Genomic DNA, 21677 nt, shown 5'->3' on the forward strand with positions numbered 1-21677 from the left:
CATACATACGCACCTCCAGTGGCAATTGAAATCATTGAAACATTCTACCAGAATCAGTTTCCTTAGCACGAGTTTTGATAGTAGGGGATTTGGGTTTTAAAACCCCTTAAGAACAATATTGTTCTTTCTTTGACAGCAGCAGGAAAAAAGCAGGAAAAAAGATAATAGGTGGAGGGTGAGAGAATGAAAGACATAGAGAGTGCGATAGAGAGAGACAGATAAAGAGAGAGGTAAAGAGAGAGGGGCTGTTCCAAGTCCCTTGAGCATACTAAAAGGTACAAAGGGAAAATGTGTGGATTTTAAAGTCGGAGGGCGAGAGCGACATGGAATGGAAATTACGTTTCCACCTTCCTTTCCCCCTGCCTTAAAACCATGGCATTTTCGTGCAAGAATAACACTAATAGATTCCTATGGAATTCACCAGCTATTTACATCTGCAAAAAGCATGCTGATTACCGAGGAATCCATTGTAAATGCTGTCTAGCAGGGCATAAATGGCCGGAGGCAGTTAATTTATTATTATTATTTTTTTTTTTTTGTTTAAGGGTTATACATAACCTTTACAAAAGCAGTTCAATATACAAAAAGCAAAACTACATACATAAAAACAATTCATCTTACAATACATAGACAATTTAAATCGCAATTGATATATAACAGAATACAGAAAATGATACCTTAAGTCGCATATTTCATAGAGGTGAATATACAAATGCATTCATTATCTAATGCTGTATCTTCTACAGCAACCCACCAGATCAAGCACTAAATATTCACAGAAAATTCAATTTATTTACTCAGATCGTATGGTGGTACTAACAGGCAGATATTTCTTAAAAATCTAACTACCACAAGCTGCAATGAGAGGTCACTCCCATTTAACATTTCAAGCCATAATCTTTTGAGATCCACATTATCCCTGCTCAAAAATGTTAAGAAATAATGTGTACGAACACTTTGCAATGAATCCCAGTAAATTAAGAGGTGAGAATCTCAGACAGCACAGAGATGCTACAGAACCGACACAATGATGGTATTCCACTCCTCCTTTCCCGCTTGTCTGTGGTTTCCATAGTCAGCAACACATTACATTTAAAATGCATACATACATTCGCCATCTTTTATCTGGAAATTTAATCATGTATGGCTTCATTCTACCACCACTGTTATACTCAGATGCCAGCTGTTTTATAGCTTAGTTCCTATAACATTAGCACAGGCAATGTTCCAGTCTGGTTGCTCTGCATATTTTTTTGCTTTATTTGGGTTAAATATAAGCATCTCACACGTTGCACCAAAAGAAGCTAAGTACGCTAAGGATTCCCTTGTTAATTCTTTTAGGAATTCTGAGGCACATGTACCAGTTTGTATTCCCGTTTCCCAACAAATCATAGATAGTGTCTTTGGAGCTGACAATTAATTTTCTAAATAGACATACTCGGCGCCACATAACCATACTTCTGATGGAACACAAACCCAACTCATAGCGCAACGCTTCCAATGGCACGCACTAGGGTAGACATCTAAACACAGATCTTAATATCCTTGCCTCGTATTTATCTAATTCCTCAATTGCCCATTTAGGAAAAAGTTCTAGACCATAGCAGAATTGCGGGATCAATGTACATTTATAGTATCGCAGATTCGGTTCGAATGAGAATTTCCCATATTTCACATCAATTTTTTTCCGATGGATAATTTGTGCCTTTACCTTTCCATCCAAAAATTGCCTATAATTCAATTTCTTTTTGTTTCCAAAAATTGGATAGCCTAAATAACGCAAATGTGGTTTCACACTCAACTTTTCATGATTCAGAAACCATACCGGATCACCGGCACCGGGGGTGACCCTTGGTATATTTTCAATTGGCGGATACCCAGGGTCTTTTTGCAATAGTCCTGATACCCCATTATCCGGTATGGATTCAGTATTCATCCCTTTGTTGACCACCACCTTAGCCTCTGTCATAATGTGGCTGGACTTATTCATTCCAACTGCCTTAATTAGATCCCCAATTAGCAGTGTATGAAGTTGTAGTTCATCTAATATTTGTGCATTATGCCGCCCCTCTAACGTCTCCCCCCAATTGAACCCTTCAGGTCTACTTTCTTTCTGGGCAGACATAACTTCCCACTCTACCTCCTGATTCAATGGATACTGGCATAGGGCAAGTAAAGAACTGCCTATAGGGGAGTTGTTGTTTTCTTCCCTATTACTTACACCTGAATCAAGCAAAAGCAAGGAGGCATCTTCCAGTTGTTGTTGTTAGTCTGTACTCACATTGCTAATCTCACCCTCCTTATTCTGCCCAGATTCAATCAGGAGGATAGATTCATCACCTACAATCATTTTCTGGGCTCCCAACCCACCTTCACTTGGAGGTGAAGGAGGTAGGGGCATTTCCAGCACCATTTTCATAGTACCCTTCACAGGGGTAAAGACCAAAGGGGCAGACAAAATATCATTGTATGTCAGCACCCCCGTCATTGTCTCCCTTCTGGCTAATGGCACCGTCCTTTTATAGGTATATTTTTTATGCTTCATAGCATCCATAGATGCTCAATCAAGGAAGCATGAGTTGCACAAATGCATATTACAACATAGAATCCACCATGTGAGTAATCGGCTACCCATGCTGTGTAAATGTCGAACCACTCCTAAGTACCCAGGTAAGTTTACTTACTGCTCCACCACTAAAACCCACAAGTACCTGTAAATCAGGGAGCCAATACAGAGCACAGATCACATCAAAAATAGTCAGGGTAAGAAAAATAAGCGCTGTGCCCCTCTGCCCCTCGGCCACCCGAACAGCCAAACAGCCTACTTAGGGCTACCTCGGTTGAGCGCGCAGGTGCGCTGGAGGGGCTGTAATTATGCGGATTTCCGGAGAGGGGAGGGCGGGACCACTGAATACAGATACCCAATCACAACACTAGGGTAAACAGAGAAGAAAATAACCTGAATACAACGTGAATAAAGTCCTTAGTTGAGAGCTGCATTAGGCTCAGCACTGAAAGTCTGCAGAAACGAAGTCCTCTACCTCCAACGTTACGAGCGTTCACAGCGTTCACAGGCTTCCTCTTGCTGACGGCAACACACGAGAGCAGCAGCCACCAGCAGCCAAACAGGCTACTGCGGGTGCGCCGGGAGGCAGTTAATCAATTTTGCAAAGTGCAAAAGAAAGGCGTAAAACGGCCTTGCCTGCTTTTTATATCTACTTTTTGTACTTCCTAGAGCTAAAGACGGAAATTGCATTGGGGGCTCATGTTTGCATGGAAGTGCAAATGTAAATTGTCCACTCAATACTATTGAGTCTCAGAGAGAGAAAGAAGGCGATAGAGCTAGTAAATACTGAACATTTGTCATGCTTGTACTGAAGCCTCCATTCACCAACTACGTAGGCGAAGGTCACAACTCAACTTAGAAAAGACAAAGAAATGCCTTTTTAATATTTCACATCCATGCATCATTAACCCCTACAATACAAATAAACCACATGGCGTGTGAGATGAATGGAAACTCTACGCCTTTCAGAAAGCCACACTTTTATTTATTTTTTAAAGTGGGATAAAACCCCAGAAACCTATGCATACAATGGATGAAGTGCCCACGCATTGTCTTCCTGAACTCATAAAAGTGCAACAATCAAATGGCTACACTCCAGGAAACAGTCCGAATGCAGCAATCGTAACTATAATGATTTGTCTAATTTCATGTGCCTTTTATCCCTGTCTGTGGTGACATGTTGAGCCAGAAGAGATTTAATGTGTTTCAAGGGTCTGTTTCTGTGCTTTTTGTATGGAAATTGATCCTGCTGTTCTACCTTTTCACTGCATGGCAAATTGCAAATAGTTGGGATATGGCGAAACGCACTGTAAATGCACTGCCAAAAGAGAGACTTGAACAAGTCAGGCATGCTCAAGAGTGTTCAGTGAAAGGAGCACATCCGAACTTCAATAGCACATTGAGTGGCTCGTCGGAGCCCAGCTAAGTGCATAGTTCGATCAGTACTTTTACTGATTATTAGTGGGACGCTTCAGACCCCTAAGATTGTTTCGCAGGCTTCCAACTAAAAGCGTCATTTAAAGCACAAGCTATGTTTCCATTTGGACAAGGAAGAAGTGAAAAGGGAAGTCTATGATGTTGAGGGACAACTTTTATTTACCTGCAGTATGTATTTTCTGAAAGGGGGCATGAACATGGATATGGGGTGGGAGACTTACATCTCTGACACATTTGTCTCCCTGTGGCCCTCTGCCACAGTATGGAAGGATGAGGGAGGGATGCGGCATGCTGCCGTGCTTCCTTCACAGTGAGCGCGTGGGTGGAATGCAGGGATGTCAGAGTAGAACCTTCATCCTACTCAGCTGGTTAGTTAGTTCAAGAAATGGACAGAGAAGGGCATGCTTGGTGGTTGTCATTCCAACTATTACTTGCTACTTGACGTTAGTACTTGATATATGATCAGTCATTTGTAATGCGCCTGTAAGTGTTTCTAGGCGCGACAAGACAAGGGACGGGAGACAGAGGGAGGACAAAACAAATACTCTTACTAGGTCTTGTGTCATTCAGATCGTGCCAGTGCAGGGGGGAGAGGGAGAGGATAAGTGCCAGGGGGAGGAAAGGAAGCAAGAGGCAGCATGCGCAATAACTTTAGGTCTAGACGTTGACTGTTGCCCAACATGACATGCTGAACTGAATTCTTTTCTCTAACCAGATAGGTCTTAACAGTAAAACCAGACAACACTACATATGCCAAAAAATGTGAGAGCCCATCTACTCATGTCATCAGTAGAGGGGCCCACACAGTTTTTTCTATTTTTGAAAGACATGGGGTTCTACTCTTAATTAAGATGGTAATCCGGATGCAGACCCCTTGCTCTCTGTACCTAGAGAGACGCAGCTTTGCCTCACTGATGACACCCAACAAAGCAGAAACATGGGTTACAGTTAGTATTACGGTGGTGGATGTTGCTAGTGGGTAGAACCGGACAAATATGCATGGATATGTCTCCTCTGGTAAAGCAACGTGAACTAAACATTATTGCATAACCTCTTGAGTGGACACCTTCCCACAGAACAGGCCATTTCACCCGTGTTCATCCTCGGAAGAGGGGCTTTCAAATGTGTGTCAGATTGCACATGTCTCATATCAGCAGTGGAATGCTTAGTTACACCTGAAACGGTTTCTCTTGTTCCCATTAGTACAGGCTTATTCCCAAGATGGCTGTAGGTGGCTACTCTGCTCATACATCCGCACACCCATTGCCATGGCACTACTCTTATGGGTCCATGGTGATAATTGTTGCGTTATGCCATACTGTGCCTTTCTATAGTCTGCTTGCCTCTTGTACCAAAATACACATGTGCATAATGTCCAAATTCATATTCTGCTGAAGTCTATTCCATTCGTCCTGTAAATCGAGTCACGAATTACTATACATATCACTTATTACGCAGATGAGCCCAACACCTTTGTGCATGGACTTCTGTGGACAAAGTACTGTTGTGTATCTGTTTTATTGTATCGTGGGATGGATGCAGGTTTGGAATGTGTGAGGTCAGATAGACAGAGGTGATACTAGAATGAGTGCGTGCGAGTGGGATAATGGTATGACTCCGGTTTCCCACCACTGATTGTTAGTGAGTGTATACTGGGATGTTGGAGCCAGTGTGTTTGTGTTTTGTGCTTGCACTTATTGCACTTAATGCATAACTTACCTGCGGTGTTGTGGCGTGTAAGGATCTTTACAACACTTACCACAAATTGGTCTTCTTCAGGAATCTAGGAAACAGACTCAACTGTGCTGGAGAATAAGGAATGGAAACCAACTAGGCTGTGGTGGGGAGAACACTCATCCAGAACCCACTTCCCCACAAAAGAGGTCCCACCAACTGGCAATGCCTATATTATCAAGGTCAGCACTGGAGAAACAGTCCACAAGGAGAACTGGGGAAAATGACACCTAGTGTGGCCATCAGAAATGAAGGTGGCTGTGTGGATCTCAATAATGAAGTGGAGAACCCAGGTCTGCCTACAAAGATAAGGTAGTCTACTGAAGAGTGCTGCTGGACTATTAAAAGGAGGAAACAGGTGGACAGTACCAGGAGAAGCTAGTGACTGATAGTATGCATGTGAACACTGATAGTGTTCTGGCTGGCAAGGGAAATCTTCTGTAGAAATGCAAGAAGGTGGATGGCAAAGAGGAACTGAAGAGGAGATGGCCTTATTTTGAAGGACTGGGTCTGCAGAAGCTAGATGGACATAGTGCAGGAAGTTAGATGGACATGGTGCAGGATTTGCATCCCTGGCCTGAAGCTCCATGGTAAAGTGAAGCGTGGATAACCACTGATGGTCGATTACCATCCATGCCCAGTGCTGTGTTCAGATCGGAGAATTGCTCAACAGTGGTACTGACAGGATAGAGGAGCAGCACAGGAGAAGCGGACGATGGTCTCGGACCTCGGCTGTGATGTGGAATCCCATGCCGAAGCTCTTACTGGCACTGCTGGGAAAGCAGAGGGAACTGTTGGGATGTCAGAAGTTTCATCTCCGATAAACAGTCTCAAGAGGATGATGCAGCCACAGAGAGTAAACGATGACATTGTTTTTCCGAATGGTTTCTGTTAGAGGAATGGACTAAGGACGCCAAACGAGACAGACGTGTAAAAGCTGATGGCGTTGTGAGCATTGCTAAGGAGACGCCAACATATACGAGGAATGGAACTGCGTTTCTGTTAATGGAGTTGTGCTGAAGTGGACTGTGGAGTTGAACATTGTGGATCAGAAGACCATGGAATTTAACATTACAGGTCAGAAGAATGACTGTTGCATGCAAGTAATGTTTTTTTTTTAACTGTCTTCTCTTTGAATGTGCAGGTTTAGAATTGCAGCTGAAACAAGGACTTTTAGGATATGCTTCTATTTTGAAGTTTGGGATGCAATGTAAAGTATATTGGAAGGAAGGAGGGAGATGTCAATGGGTATGTGTATTTGACATGTGCTTAGGGGTGGCTATGTATATTTAAGCTGGTGACATGGTAAGGATGTTTTGGAGAATGTTAGGGAGGAAGCAGCGGGCAGCGTCAGTATTCAAGGCTGGTGGGGTTAGATATTGACAATCGTTAGGATGTATTGTAATGAATTAGTACCGCACTACAAAGTGTCAAATGATCTATGCATTGAGCTATTGGAGCACTTCAAAGTGTCAATCGTTCTGGATTGTATGGGAATGTGTTATTAAGGCACAATAATGTCTCGTGTTTTGGATGTATTGTTTGGAGCCCCGCATCCGTGCATGTACTGTGTGTACTGGAGCGTATATAGTGAGTTCTGGAGACAATAGTGCATCACGTCTTTGGATATTGTGTGGCGCCTCTCATCTTTGTATGTTGGCAGGTACTATGTGCGCTGGTGTGGTGCCTCGAATCTGTGTATGCTGGTATGTACTGTGTCCATTGGATGTGATGCTGTTTGCGTGTGAGTGGGTGAAATGTCATGCTAGGAATACATGCTTAGGGGGTATGAGGAGTTTGTGGTTGTCAGTTGTTCGTGAATTGGTAGCGGCGTAGGTGCGTTCTGGAAGGAAGGGAGGTGGGTTGCATATGATATGATGGATGGGTGCAGGTTTTTAATGTGTGAGGACAGACTGTCAACACATCAGTAGCAAGACATTTTTCCTAATGCACCATCCTTGCAATTGAATGTTTTATTTACTTGAATACTGTGGATAAAAGGGATATCAGGAAACCTCTATCAAAGAGCAAATAAGACAGAATGGTAGCATAGTGTTTGGGCAGCACATTTGGGTATCCATCTTCAAAAAATACGTCTCCAACTTATGTTAACTTGAGAACTCGGGTTTGTGCTGGGAATTACATGTCTTCAGTGAAGGATCTGAAACACTCATGTGATTGAATTATTGATTATAGTATAAACACAATACGAATTACACATGATGCAGTGCTAGATTGTGATGATACATGGTTCATTTAATATTGCACACATTAATACGTGTGAGCAGGGAAATTGTAAGTCTATGAGAACCAAGCAATATTGATCTAGAGCAATGTTTGGAGTGACGGCTTTCCTTGGCAGTGGGACACTTAACAGCCATTTTAATAGTACCGAATGAAAGATGGCTGCTAAACAATATGTGTTCTCAATGTACAGATGTATTGACAACAGACAACACAGTGGTGTATGGGTGCACATCGCAAAAAGAGCAAGGTATGTGTTCCTATTGGAATTCAGTGTATAAACATGTGTAATCCATTACGTGCACACATTGTTTTGTGAGTTGTATATTTCCCTTTTCTTTTCCTTATGTCATCTCAAATAGAGGTAAGAATACAACTTATACTAGACAGAAGGTTTGTTTCACTTTCTTTGAAAAACTTAGCAAACAGGTTTCTCACATCTATAGGTACCTACCTCCAAAAAAGTTTATCAAACAGATGTAGTACCTAGTGTTAGAATTGTAAACATCATCGTATATACTTTATAATAGGTCTTTTTGTACTTTTCGCTGTGAAAGTAGACCACTGAGCCATGACAACATCTGCCTAATAAAGAAAACATTGTGCACCTTCAGCTATCACAACTTCCCCCCATCCTTCCCATCATGACCAACACGAGCCTGTGCAGTGATACTCGAACAGTGAAGGAGAGACATTCAGGTAGTCGAATGCAGCATTGAAAATACTCTGAGAGGGAAGGGACTCTAGTGGTTGTAAAATTGAAAACCACACATTTCCTGTCATTGACAATAAAATGTGCATGTTTTTCCATTCCCGCAATGTTGCATGTGGGATGTTTTACATTCATCTTGAAAGAGAGGAGAGGAATTATTCATTAAATCATGTAAAATGCAGTGATGTTAAATGCTGTTACTAGAATAAAGGGAATCTGAAAGTCACTCATTCACCTACTTTGTGATGTCATCAGTGATGTAATTGTGCACTCTAGTGTATAATGATTTTTTTCAATTAGAGCATAGGTGATGTCATCAGTGATGTCACATGCAATGTAATATGTCATGTTATCTATAATGCCACCATTGTGCGCATGGGCCCCAAAATAGGGGGGCTTGGAGTTAATTGTGGCAAATGTTGAGGGTTTGTTGCCTCAAATCTCCACCTTAGAATCACGTATGCAAAGATGGGTTTACTGAAACTCAAGTATTGTGTCACATTTAGTAGTTTCATCTGAACTCTGTTATTACTAAAGAAGTTAAATGCAATTTCAAGGGTTTTGTGATACTATTTATTAACCAACTATTGCACTATGCTGCATTATCAATCATAGATTCTATATTGTTCCTCTAATTTGTTACTTAATCATAAAGCTTAGTGACCAAATGCTGTTATTAAACACACGTTTTCATGTTTAAATTGTAGTAATCAGAAAAAAAGAATGAAAACAATTATCAAATGTACTGTTTTTATCAGAGAAACATTGTTGACTGTACAAAGTGTAAATGGTAAAGCTTACCCCACGATTGCTGTGTGTAAAAGAATACAATATGATGTGCAACTCATGTACATCTGACACATGAAAACAAACTTCTTTATAACATATATCATCTGACATTCTTCCCTACTCTTCATCAGCTAGAAACCTCAGCATCATCTGGGACCATTCTCACACCTTCTCTACTTCATCTCCAAAACTGGAACAGGAGCTTGACGTCCTAAATATTCAGAAACTCAGGTACCTCCATCCTTTCAACAATGCAGAGCATCTCTTAACAACTCTTGTGTTCTCTAAACTGGGTTACTGCGCCAGAATCCTCTTTGGTCTCCCCAACTATGCTTTTGGTCCTCTCGACAAAGTAATTCACTTAGAAAACTATATTTAAACTCACTCTTACACATACTTCCTCGTACCCTAACTAGGTTGGATGACTGATGATGCCAAATGTAAAATTATTTTCCTGGTTCACAAATATATCCATGGTAAGGCTCCACTGTCTCAATCCTGTCTCAATCCTCCCCTATCCAAAGCTACATGCCTTCTCATAATCTCTGAGTACCCTTGTGGCTCTTTGCCATTCCTGTGCTTCCTCTCGCTTCTGCTCTTTTTCTCTTCTTGTTCCACTTGTATGGGATTCTCTTCCCCTGGACACCAGAGAAACAGTCCACAAGGAGTTGTTCAAAACCAAACTATAGAGCCTCACCTCTGAGTTACCCTAGTAACCTACCTACCTCTCATCTGCCTGCTGCTAACATTCATCCCCCGCCTCTAACCTGCTTCTGTCCCTCGCTTCCTCTGCCTCCACTCTAGCACTTCACCCATCATGGTCACATCCCGAGCACAGCTGGCCCCACCTCTTACCTGCACTTAGAAATGTCCAATGTTGCTTGTCCTTTATGTAATGTCCTATGTTGGTTGTCCTTTATGTATGTCCAGTTATTTATTGTCCCGGATGACTGTTCCATTTATTCCCCTCCACAAAACGGTGAGAATGTCCCTCAAACTCACCCCATTGTAAGAAGCTCACTGCTTCCTGTCAAATCTGATTTGTTTTGTATATTATATTTCTTTAGTGATGAAAATAGGTGTGTTCCTCCTGTATATAAATAAATAAATACATAAATAATACATTTGTGATTTCATCAGTGCGCTTAGGGGCTGTACAATGGGGGCCTCATAGTTAAGGTGACATAGCTTTTGAAAAACACTGTATTTCACGGATTTTGTTGCACTAATTTGGCACTTCAACAAAGGTTGTTTGACTTAATTTTAAGGGTTTTGTTGCTTTGAACTTATTCACCTTAAATGGCCCTTAAAGTATTTTTATTGAATTTTGCTTTATATATATAATATTTATTGTGTTATAGTTTAAATTATAAACTTTACACAAACCTTTAAAATAACAATAACAATGAATACATAATCTGAATACAAATCTAAGTGCAGATAAGGAAAAAAAATCATTACCTAAAAAGAAAGAAAATTAGCATATACAATTCATCCACATATATTACACAGTTATCTATACAAAATTAGCCGAAAGAGTTATGCCCAATATAACTTCAACACTCAGCCAAATGGTATAAAGAGCTGTCAACAGACACATACTGTTCGAGTTCGTACAATGGTGCCAGAACAGGTCGTCTTGATATACTCGATTTCATGCACAAAGCTGCCAAGGAGGGGAATAATTATACTGGCCATAGCAGGGCATTCAGTCAAAAGGTGTTTTGCCGTCTCCAGCTGTTCTTGTATGTGTTATGCTATGCCTCCCATCACCTGTAATGCGGCCTTTTAATTTCTTCTGATTCCATAAATAATGGTGTGTGCATTCTTCAGCTACGCTACGCGGAATGTATCCAGTGTTTCATCTTTATACTGCCCAGTAGGTAAGCATGGACTACTAAGGGTGAACTGGGAGCAGATGGAGGTAGGTTCAATGGATCAGATTACTATTGAAATTCTGGGAAAAGAAAGGGTATTATGGGGATAATGACATGTATTATTATTAGGGTACAGGAACAAGGAAGATGGATTTGGGGATAATTACATGGATTTATATTTGATACTTGGACAAGGTAGAGGGATGTGGGGGTAATGACAGGGATTACTATTGGCGTACTGGGCAGAGGAAGGGGGATGTGTTCGTAATTACATCGATTATTATTGGGGTACTTGGACGAGGAAGATGGATGTGGGGGTAATGACATGGATTACTATTGCTGTTCTGAGATGAGGCAGAGGTATGTGGAAGTAATGACAGGGATTACTATTGGGGTGCTGAAATGAGGAAGAGGGCTATGGGGAGTAATCAAAGGGATTACCATTGGGGTTCTGCGACAAGGAAGAGAGATATTGGGGTAATTATATAGATTACTATTGGGGCACTTGGACGAGGAAGAGAGATTTCTTTTCTTAGAATATGCCAGAGCCCACAGGCATCAAGGCCCCAAAAACTGAAAAAAGGGAAAAAAGTATATTGGTATTGTTCATCTCACTTAAACAAAAGTGTCTTCAAATGTTTACAGAAACATTGCAGATCTAATCAGCCTCAAATCAGTGGGTAACCTATTCCATGCTGAGGCTGCCTGCACCAGGAAAGAATGACTGCAAACCTTTGTTCATTTAATACCTGGGCAATGAATAAGCATAGAGTCACTGGATCTAGTGACACTGCAGGATTGCTGCAGCTGGAAGCCATCCCAGAGATATGCCGGGGTGAAACCATACAAGCACTTATGGGTGATTGTGTTTATTTTAAAACTAATCCTCTCCTCAATGGCCAACCAGTGGAAATCTCTTCTGTGTTCTGAAATTGGGTCACATCTTGAAATATTTTTCCCAATACCTACTGCATCATATGCCAGTAGCTGCAACCTATGGATGCACCTCTTATTTGCTCCACTCAAAATGGAATTGCAATAATCTAATCTTGCCATAAGTATTGCTCTAGTCTGTGTGACAAGGTTTGCCTGAGAAAGCAAAGGTTAATTAAACAGAGCAATCTCAGATGGTTTTGTGCTTTGCTCACAACATTGATGGTGTAGGCTTACGAGCTCAGGGAAGGCTCAAGAACAATACTGAGTGTTTTAACTTCAGTTGAAATGTGAATCAATTGCTACTCAATATGGAATCCCACATACTGTTTATTTAATTTTGCTCATGATTGTGAAGACCCAAATATAAGAAACTCGGTCTTGGATCCATTAATTAACACTTCATTAACCATCATCCAAACCTTGTTTGATTCGTAGATGAAAGAAACCTCCTTGGAATCTTTACCATAGTCCCACCTTAACTCCATGAGGAGCTGGGTATCGTGTGCATAGTTGGTAAAATGGATGCCCAGCTCTTCCAGTAAGTCACATAGTGGGTGAAAGATCTCATTAAAAAGAGCCGGGGAGAGACAAGCCCCCTGTGGGACTCCAAAAGTAAGATATTCTGGCTCAGAACTTTCCTCTCCCCAATGAGTTTTAGACATCCTATTTCTAAAAAATGAGTCCATCCATCTAATCAACACTTCTGAGCAATGCCCCACTACCGCAAGCCTTTTTACCAGCAGTTTGTGATTCTCCAAATCGAAGGCTTCTGACAGATCTAGCAACATCAGCAGCCCCAATTTGATTCTATCCTTTATGGCTAGCATCCCTGTCTGAAGATCTATCATGGCACTCTTTGTACCGTGATGGGCTTTAAAACCAGACTGTTTTTGGTGAAGTATCTTATTTGTCTCCAAATGTTCCTGCAGCTGCATGGCTGCAGTGTTATGAATAATCTTCAGCAGAAATGGTACGTTTGAAATAGGCTTCAAGTTATTAGAAATTCTACAATCCTGTCCTGGCATTTTTGCCAGCAGGGTAACCACCACCTTTTTACAAAGATCTGGAAGTTCCTTTAGATCGAAAGTCGAATTGGTAAAACGCACCAGAAACAGTGCAAAGAGCTTGGCCTTGTCCAGGATCATTTTTACATGAAAGACATCTCCTGGACATGACGAAGGGTGCATGGTCTTAAGTGTTAGTATCATGCTAGATGTATCAACTTTCTGAAAAGTGAAAGGAGGTCTAGTAGTGCTCCTAGACTTCTTCCTTGGGGATTAATTTGTCTTTCTTTCTATTGTTGTCTAATTTGGGGTGACTGCATTTAATTTGCAAAAGCTTTCTGGACTGCAACACAGTCTTCTTTAATGGGAACAAAATGATTTAGTTGTGCCTTTGGTTTTTCTAAATCTTTGAATATTTCAAAAAGTGTTTTTGTACTTTTTTTAAATTAGTTATCTGGGTATTATACAATTCGATTTAGCCCCACAGATTTCACTTCCTTGGAGCCTATACAGGGCCTCATTACGACCCAGGCGGTAATCTTCCGTCATTACCGCCATGGCGTAATGAGCGCCACATTACGACCCCATCGCGTACGAGCATTACGCCATGGCGGTAATGCAATTAACGCCATGGCGGAAAAGGCCCCTACCGGCATCGTAAAGCGAGCAAGGTGCACTTCCGCCACCGTAAGTAGCGGCCACCGTAATTAGCGGCCACCGTAATTAGTGGCCACCGTAATTTGCGGTGACCGTAAAAAGCAGGACCGGAAATAGCGTCATTGCGCCGGAACGGGAAACAGCACGTTGGCCATCTTTAAAAACACAATCCATTGCCATCCTACCGAACAACACCAGATCCAACCCTGCTACCTGTCCCAACCAATCATCCACCCATCCAACTACCCAAAAATGCCTAAAGCTGTTAAGAAGGCATGTGACCGCCAGCGCCAGGAAAGATTCAGCCGGGAGGAACTCTGCATGCTTGCGGAGACCCTGCAAGGCAGCTGTCGTTTTCTCCCCTGAAATGACCAGGACAGCGATAGGGAAAAAGAAGGCCATCTGGGCCCTGGTGGCCAAGCGCGTTAGCGCGGTGGGGACCGTACCCCGCACCCCACAGCAGTGCAGGAAGCGCTGGGACGACCTCTGCATACGGGTCAGAGCGGTCATCTCTGCGAACCGCAACCTTGCAATGGGTACCGGTGGAGGGTCGGAATCCCCACTAAAACTCCAACCGTGGGAGGAGATTTGTGCAACCACGATTGGCATGGAAGCCATTGAAGGCGTCGGAGGGATGAAAAGGGGAGCTCCGACATCAGGCGATGAAGGTAGGTGCCTCAAACAAGACATGCCATAGTCACTGCAGTCCATTCATGTGTAGCACAAGGTTGCCCTAGAGTGTAAATGCAACACATTTCCACACTGCCCATAGCCACATGTGAGCACCACCCTGTATACACTGCTGGCACCCGCATACCTGCATCCACATTCCACACTAAAAGGAGACAACCTGCATGGCCCTGCCTGAAATCTGCCTCATCTACTGACCAGAATAATGTCTATGATTGTCATTCCAAAGTCCGCAGACCCATCAATAACGCCCTCCCTCCTTTGCTCCACCACAGGCACAGATTCACACCCCGAGGACCAGGACACCCCTGCGACGAAGAGAGCCAAGAAGGCCAATTATACCGTCCCCGAACCCTCGACCTCAGCTGCAGTGAGGCAGACCCCACAACAAGCAGGACCCACTGCAAGCATACCGGACTTCCCACCGGCAAGCACCCCTGTAGTCAGCAGGCCAGCAGCAGCTGCTCCACCTCTACCAAAATTGCGTGCCACAGGAGGCACCGGGTCAGCGGCCAGCAGCAACATGGGTGAGACAGCTGCAATAGCTGCATGTTCAGACTCAGACATTGAGGAGCACGAAGTCAGAAGCCCCACTGACCTACTACATTCCCCCTGTTTGTCAGACGCCAGCCCCCATGAGGATCACACACAGGGGCACACAGAGGTAGAGGAGTGGCCTTCTACTCCATGCCCAATCCTCAGTCCACAGGAGGGGAGCAGCCCCTCCATCACACCACCAGCACAGGCCATGGGCCAGCAGGGGCAGCAGTCCCTCGAGGACATCACAGAACGGCAGCAACAACTGTCCACGATGCTGGCTGAGCATGCCGCGGAATGTGTGGGGGCTAGGGCAACCATTGAAAAGGCCACGGAGACCCTAAGGGCCGAAGTTGCGCAGAGCACTGCCACCCTGAGGGATGCCATGCAGGCCATGTCCAGGGACATCTGTGCTGAACTCACTGAGCTCACCCACACCCTACAGGACGTGCATGCATGGGGGGCAGGCAAGGACATCCTCCATTGCCAGTTCTGCACAGAGCAGCCCCGTCCGACAATCCGGACGTAACCTTCGCTCCACAGCCAGGGGTGCCCCGGGGGCCAGAAGAGGGGGCTTGTAACAGCCTGTGCCCACTGTCACAGGCATCTGTTGACACCTACATGGGGTGTGTTGGGGTGTGCAGGGGGGAGGGGGGAGGGGGTGTGTTGGGGTGTGCAGGGGGGAATGGGGGAGGGGGTGTATTGGGGTGTGCAGGGGGGAGGGGGGAGGGTGTGTGTTGGGGTGTGCAGGGGGGAGGGGGTGTGTTGGGGTGTGTTGGGGTGTGCAGGGGGGAGGGGGGAGGGGGTGTGTCACGACGTTTCATAGTTTAAATAAACTTTTTTCTTTCCCCAAATGAAATGTGTGGACATTTTCATTGCGTATGTGTACTTTATTGGTGTACAGTCCACAGTGTGCATGTCCCAGAGACACACAGTGCCCCAAGTGCAGTCTCCATGTGATTCACACCAGCCGTGTGTGCTAGAAGCAGTGGTCGATGATACTTTGGCGCATTGCACGCCCCTCCTGTGCGTCGGTCTGACGCACATATTGTGTAGCATGACACATGCCATGACGATCTTTGCCACCTTCTCATGGTGGTACAGGAGTGCCCCACCAGACCTGCTGAGGCTTCGGAACCGTGCCTTCAATAGGCCGAATGTCTGCTCTATGACCACACAAGTACGTGTATGTGCACGGTTGAAGTCCTCCTCGTGCTGGTTCTGCGGGTTATGGACTGGTGTAAGGAGCCACCTCTTCAGGGGATAGCCTGCATCACCTGTATGTAGGCGAGAATGTATGTGTCAGTCATGTCGTCTGATCAAGAACATGATGTGCCAACATGGCTTGCATCCAACTGCTACTTTGGCTCACTTCTACATGCACTAATTGATTCACACAATGCAACCAGTATATGCTCATGGCTCATGGCTCCCATGGCCTGTTTTGCATGCCATCACCCAATGTATGCAGAGGGGTTGAGTGCATTGTGAGTGCCCATCCTCTGTCTCCGTTCTCTGTGTTACTCAAGTGGAGTATGCAACATTCCCCCCCCCTTTCAGCCAGGTGGAGTATGCATCATTCCCCCCCTTTCAGCCAGGTGGAGTATGCATCATTCCCCCCCCCTTTCAGCCAGGTGGAGTATGCATCATTCCCCCCCCTATCAGCCAGGTGGAGTATGCATCACCCCCCCCTTTCAGCCAGGTGGAGTATGCATCATTCCCCCCCCTATCAGCCAGGTGGAGTATGCATCACCCCCCCCCTTTCAGCCAGGTGGAGTATGCATCATTCCCCCCGCCCTTTCAGCCAGGTGGAGTATGCATCGGTACGTCATTCACCTGCCCACTTCCACAACATTGGACTCACCGAGTAGCCAGGATCTTGGGCCTGCATGTCGCTCCATGTTTGGACTCACCGAGTAGCCAGGATCTTGGGCCTGCATGTCGCTCCATGTAGCGTGGTATTGTGGAGTTCCTCAGGACCATAGAATCATGGGTTGTTCCGGGGAATCGGGCACAACAATGTGTGATGATCTTGTTGGAGTCACAGACCATTTGCACGTTGATTGAGTGGAACTGTTTCCGGTTGCGGTACGGTACCTCCATGGCACGTGGAACCACCAATTCCACAGGGGTGCAGTCGATGGCACCAATGCAACCTGGTATGCCGGCTAGTGCATGGAAACCCACTTTGGTGTTTGCAATGTCCTGGGCAGTCTGTGGTAATGAGATGTGGTCGTCTGTGTGCTTGAGGAGGGGATCGAGTACTTGGATGAGTGTTCGTAAGAATAATGGTTGTGAAATGCCATGCAAGTGCCCCACTGTGTGCTGGTAGGTGCCTGTGGCCAGGAAGTGGAGTACAGACACTACCTTCAGTAGGGGGGGGATGGCGGTTGGAGTTTCTATCATGCTGACAATGTCGTTGTGTATCATGTCTACGATGGCGGTGATGGTGTCCCGGTACAAACGGTACAGGGTGTGGATCTGCTCAGCAGTGAGGTTGAATGGATTGGCTCTGATGCGTGGCATTGGGGGCTGCCTGCGTGGTGGCACTGGCTGTGCTGGTGGGGCTTGCTGGGCCTGCCTTGCCCTCCTTCTCCTCCTGCGTCTCCTCTGTGCTGCCTGTTGTTGTTGTTGCTGTTGTAGCATTGCTATCAGGTCCTCCAGCCCCAACATTGCTAGTCGTATTGGTATCATTGTGGAGTGTGACTGGGTGTGGGAAGGGGTGGGGTGTGCTCTTTTTGTACTTCCTGAGTCTGTATTGCCTTCACCTGTGCTGTTTCTGTGCACCTGTGGCAGCTGCATTCACTTTACATGGCCCTTTACGGTTGGTTCGCGATGGCGTAATTAGCACCATGGCGGTAAGGTACGTAACGGGCTGGGTGATGGCATTAGGTGCATGTCCGCTTGGGTCGGCATTTCTTCAGGCAGCATTCTAAATCATTAGCACCAATCGTCTTAAAGTTTCTACTCACAACCTTTTTTTGTGCATTCTTTTTCTGCACAGACGTAGATAGTAGTATGCATTCCACACTGACAAAACAATTATCAGACCATGGGCATGGTGTTGCTTCAGATGAGTTAACCGAACGATTTCTGACCATCACCCAGTCGAGTATGTTTCCCTTACAGTGAGTCGGTCCTTTTACAAGTGACTTGAAACCCAAGTCTTTGAACAATTGTTCCAGACCTACAGCCTTGGGGTCCAAAGGATTCCCAGCCACTGATTGAAGTTTCGCAACAAAATAGTCAAGCGAAAAAGTTTATTCACGTCAGCCAGTATAGCCAACATTGCCTCATAAGAAGATGATGTATCATTAGGTGGGCGGTATAGTAATAGGACATTGACACAATTGTTTGAAGAAGGCATTGTTTTTACCAGTACTGTTTCAAAATCAGTACATGAAACAGGTGATTGGAAAAAGCCTAGGTCCTGTTTGGCTTAAATCGCCACCCCACCTCCCACACTATGCTCTCTGATTTGACCTATACATTTATAGTCAATTGGAGTGGGTCACTAGACATTTTCAACCATCTCTCAGTGAGACACATAATATCTACTTCATGGTCCCTTATGTGATCTTTATCATTTATAGCGTGTTTATCCAATGAGCATGTGTTTAAGAGTACTATCCTGACCTTCTTCTCTTCTCCCCTGCCTTCGTGATTTTTAACTTTGCCCATATTCATTAGAATATGAGGAAACACCCTTAAACAGGGCGAGGGCAAGACTCAGACCCGGCAAAGACACAGAAAACAACACTCACACTAGAGCCAAACCAATAGTCTGTGTAGCGGCACCGGCACACCCTGTGCATGGATGCATGCAGAGTGGCTTAGCCCAGATGCGCTGGCGCTGATGCGCTTGACAGGAAATTAAGAAAGAATACTGAAACTCCAATACTGTGGATGTGGGTATGTGGGGATAATTACATGTGTTTCTATTGGGGTACTGAGACGAGGAAGAGGGATGTGGGTCTAATGACATGGATGACAACTGCATACTCATAGAGGGAAGAGGGATGTGGAGGTAATGACATGAGTTACAGAGGTGAGGTAGAGGGATGTGGGGGTAATGGCATGGATGACTATTCGGGCACTGGGATGACTAAGAGGATGTGGGGGTTAATGCCTTGGATTACTGTTAGGATATTGGGGCTAGGAAGAGGGATGTTCGATAATAAAGAGATTATCACTGCATAAACTATAATTTGACATATGAAGAAAATCTATAAACATCAGACTGAGTCAGTAGTGAAAAGGTGTAGGACTATCGGTGATATCCTTATTATTTGGGCATACTGAACATGAATTCACACAATATTTGTCATTTTTAAATGATAATGAATATGATATCAAGTACACATTCACGTATCATAAGATACACATTTCCTTCTTAGATTTGAATATATTAGTGTGTCATAATAGAATTGAAATGAAGACTTAAATAAATGCCACTGAAGTTAGTGCAACACTCTTTGCTAACAGCTCTCATAAAAAGCGTGTCATTAAGTATGTGCCTTCTGGAGAATTTTTAAGGGCAAAAAGAAATTATAATAAAGTACATTTTTTCTAAGAGCAATGTAACATATTAAGAACAAGATATTCAAAGGAGAGGGCACAGCCAGAGCATTATTAACAATGCAGAACCTAAAGCAAGGTTACAGAAAAGAGAACAACGATTGGTACCTAAACAGCACAACAATGCTAGACAGCGTAAGTGTCTATTTCTTACACAGTAATGTTCACATAGTAATGTGATTTACAAATTGCTGAGAAAACATTGGAATGTTTTGTTCCTAGATAAAGATTTAATGCAGCTCATTGATGGAAAACCTAACATGGTGTACAGTAGGGCACCGACTATTGGTAATGGATTAGCTCCAGGTTTTCTTAAAGAGGCAACCCCTGTTCAACAAAGTGTAGAGTGGTTGAATATTAAACCAGCGGATTGTTCACTGATGGGAAAGACACATCTGTCACAATTAAAAAATGTATTAATTGCAAGAGTACATTTTTGCGTATGGAATTACTTGCATTTGTGGCAGGAGTTATACATGGAGCACCATCAGACCATGGCGAATTAGGATTCATGAATATTTAAGAGCAATCAAAATCAATGATTTTATCCATTGGCAGCACGTTGGAATTTGTTACACAAGAAAGAAAACTTGGAGAAAATGTGGTTGTGCTGTTTAAAAGGGGTGATTCGGCATGCCAGAGGAGGAGATTTGCAATAAAAAAGTTAAGAAAGCAAGAAGCAAGACTAATCTTTATCCAGAGCACTGTGGAAGGAATGCATTTGGATCATGAGATACATGCGTTTTTGAGTCAATAGAGTTTTGCAATGGACTGGGTATTGTAGGGGAGTATCACACTGACACAAAAGATACCATTTGTAATACCTTTATTAACTTTGTGGGGTTTGGAAAAACACATACTTAGCCTTATAACTAAGATGGGAGTCATCTTGACCATCAAATAATAAATAAAACAGTCTTAGGGCCTCATTACGACCCTGGCGTTGTACCATGGTGCTATTAGCACCATGGTCCATGCCGGATTCCGCCATGGTGGATGGCGGAATTACCACCCCATTACAAGGTTGGCGGGGCGGTAATTCCCCATTCACCATGGCCCCTTCCCCATTCTCATTTTTGGCCTATAGGGCACAATGGGAATGGGGAAGGCGCTAATTACAGCACCGTAAATTATGGTGCCGTAATTAGCACCAAGGTCGCTTAGCGCCTTGGACTTTAACGCCAGCAAAAAGCAGGCGTTAAAGTGTGAATCTGGCGTTAAGAGTTTAACGGCGCCGCAGCCTTTTACGGCGCCGTTAACCCCTTAACGCCAGGGTTGTAATGAGGCCCTTAGTCATGTCTATCATATCAAAATGGCCTATGCTAACAAACCCTAATACCTGCCCTATCTCTTGTACAAAAAAGTGTATAAAGGAGATATGTATATAAAAGTAAAGTCAGTGTTCGACAAAGAATAAATGTGGCTGAATTAGCTCTCCTCCCCACGTTTTGCACAGAATAAGGCAGTCTCTACAGGCAGGATAAAAAAATAGACCATAGGCACCCCTCTGCGGGAGCAAACATGGCCCATTGACCTGTTCTTTGGGAAGGTACCCACTCGAGAGGCCGCAGACACACTCTAGCTCACTGTACCTTTCACAGATGGGAAATATCAATTTGCAGGATGACACACTCTGGCTTGGGCTTTAACACTGAAACAGTTTAGAACGTGGATCGAGGCCCACCTGTCCTTCCATGTTAAAAGCTCCTGTTCCAGTCTTCCCCAAATAATGAAACAAAATGTTCACATTGGTCCCCCTGTGTCAGGCTCAGAATCTTCAAAGAAAACAAAAGTTCAACGTTGGTCCCCCTCTGCCGGGATCAACCCTTGCATAGTTCAACATTGGTCCCCCTCTGCCAGGCTCAGACCTTTCACAGTTCAACAACACTTGTCGGTCCTCCCTTCCCCAAGCTTTT

Source organism: Ambystoma mexicanum, chromosome 1q (assembly GCF_040938575.1).
Source record: "Ambystoma mexicanum isolate Mex_15411 chromosome 1q, UKY_AmexF1_1, whole genome shotgun sequence".
NCBI lineage: Eukaryota > Metazoa > Chordata > Amphibia > Caudata > Ambystomatidae > Ambystoma > Ambystoma mexicanum.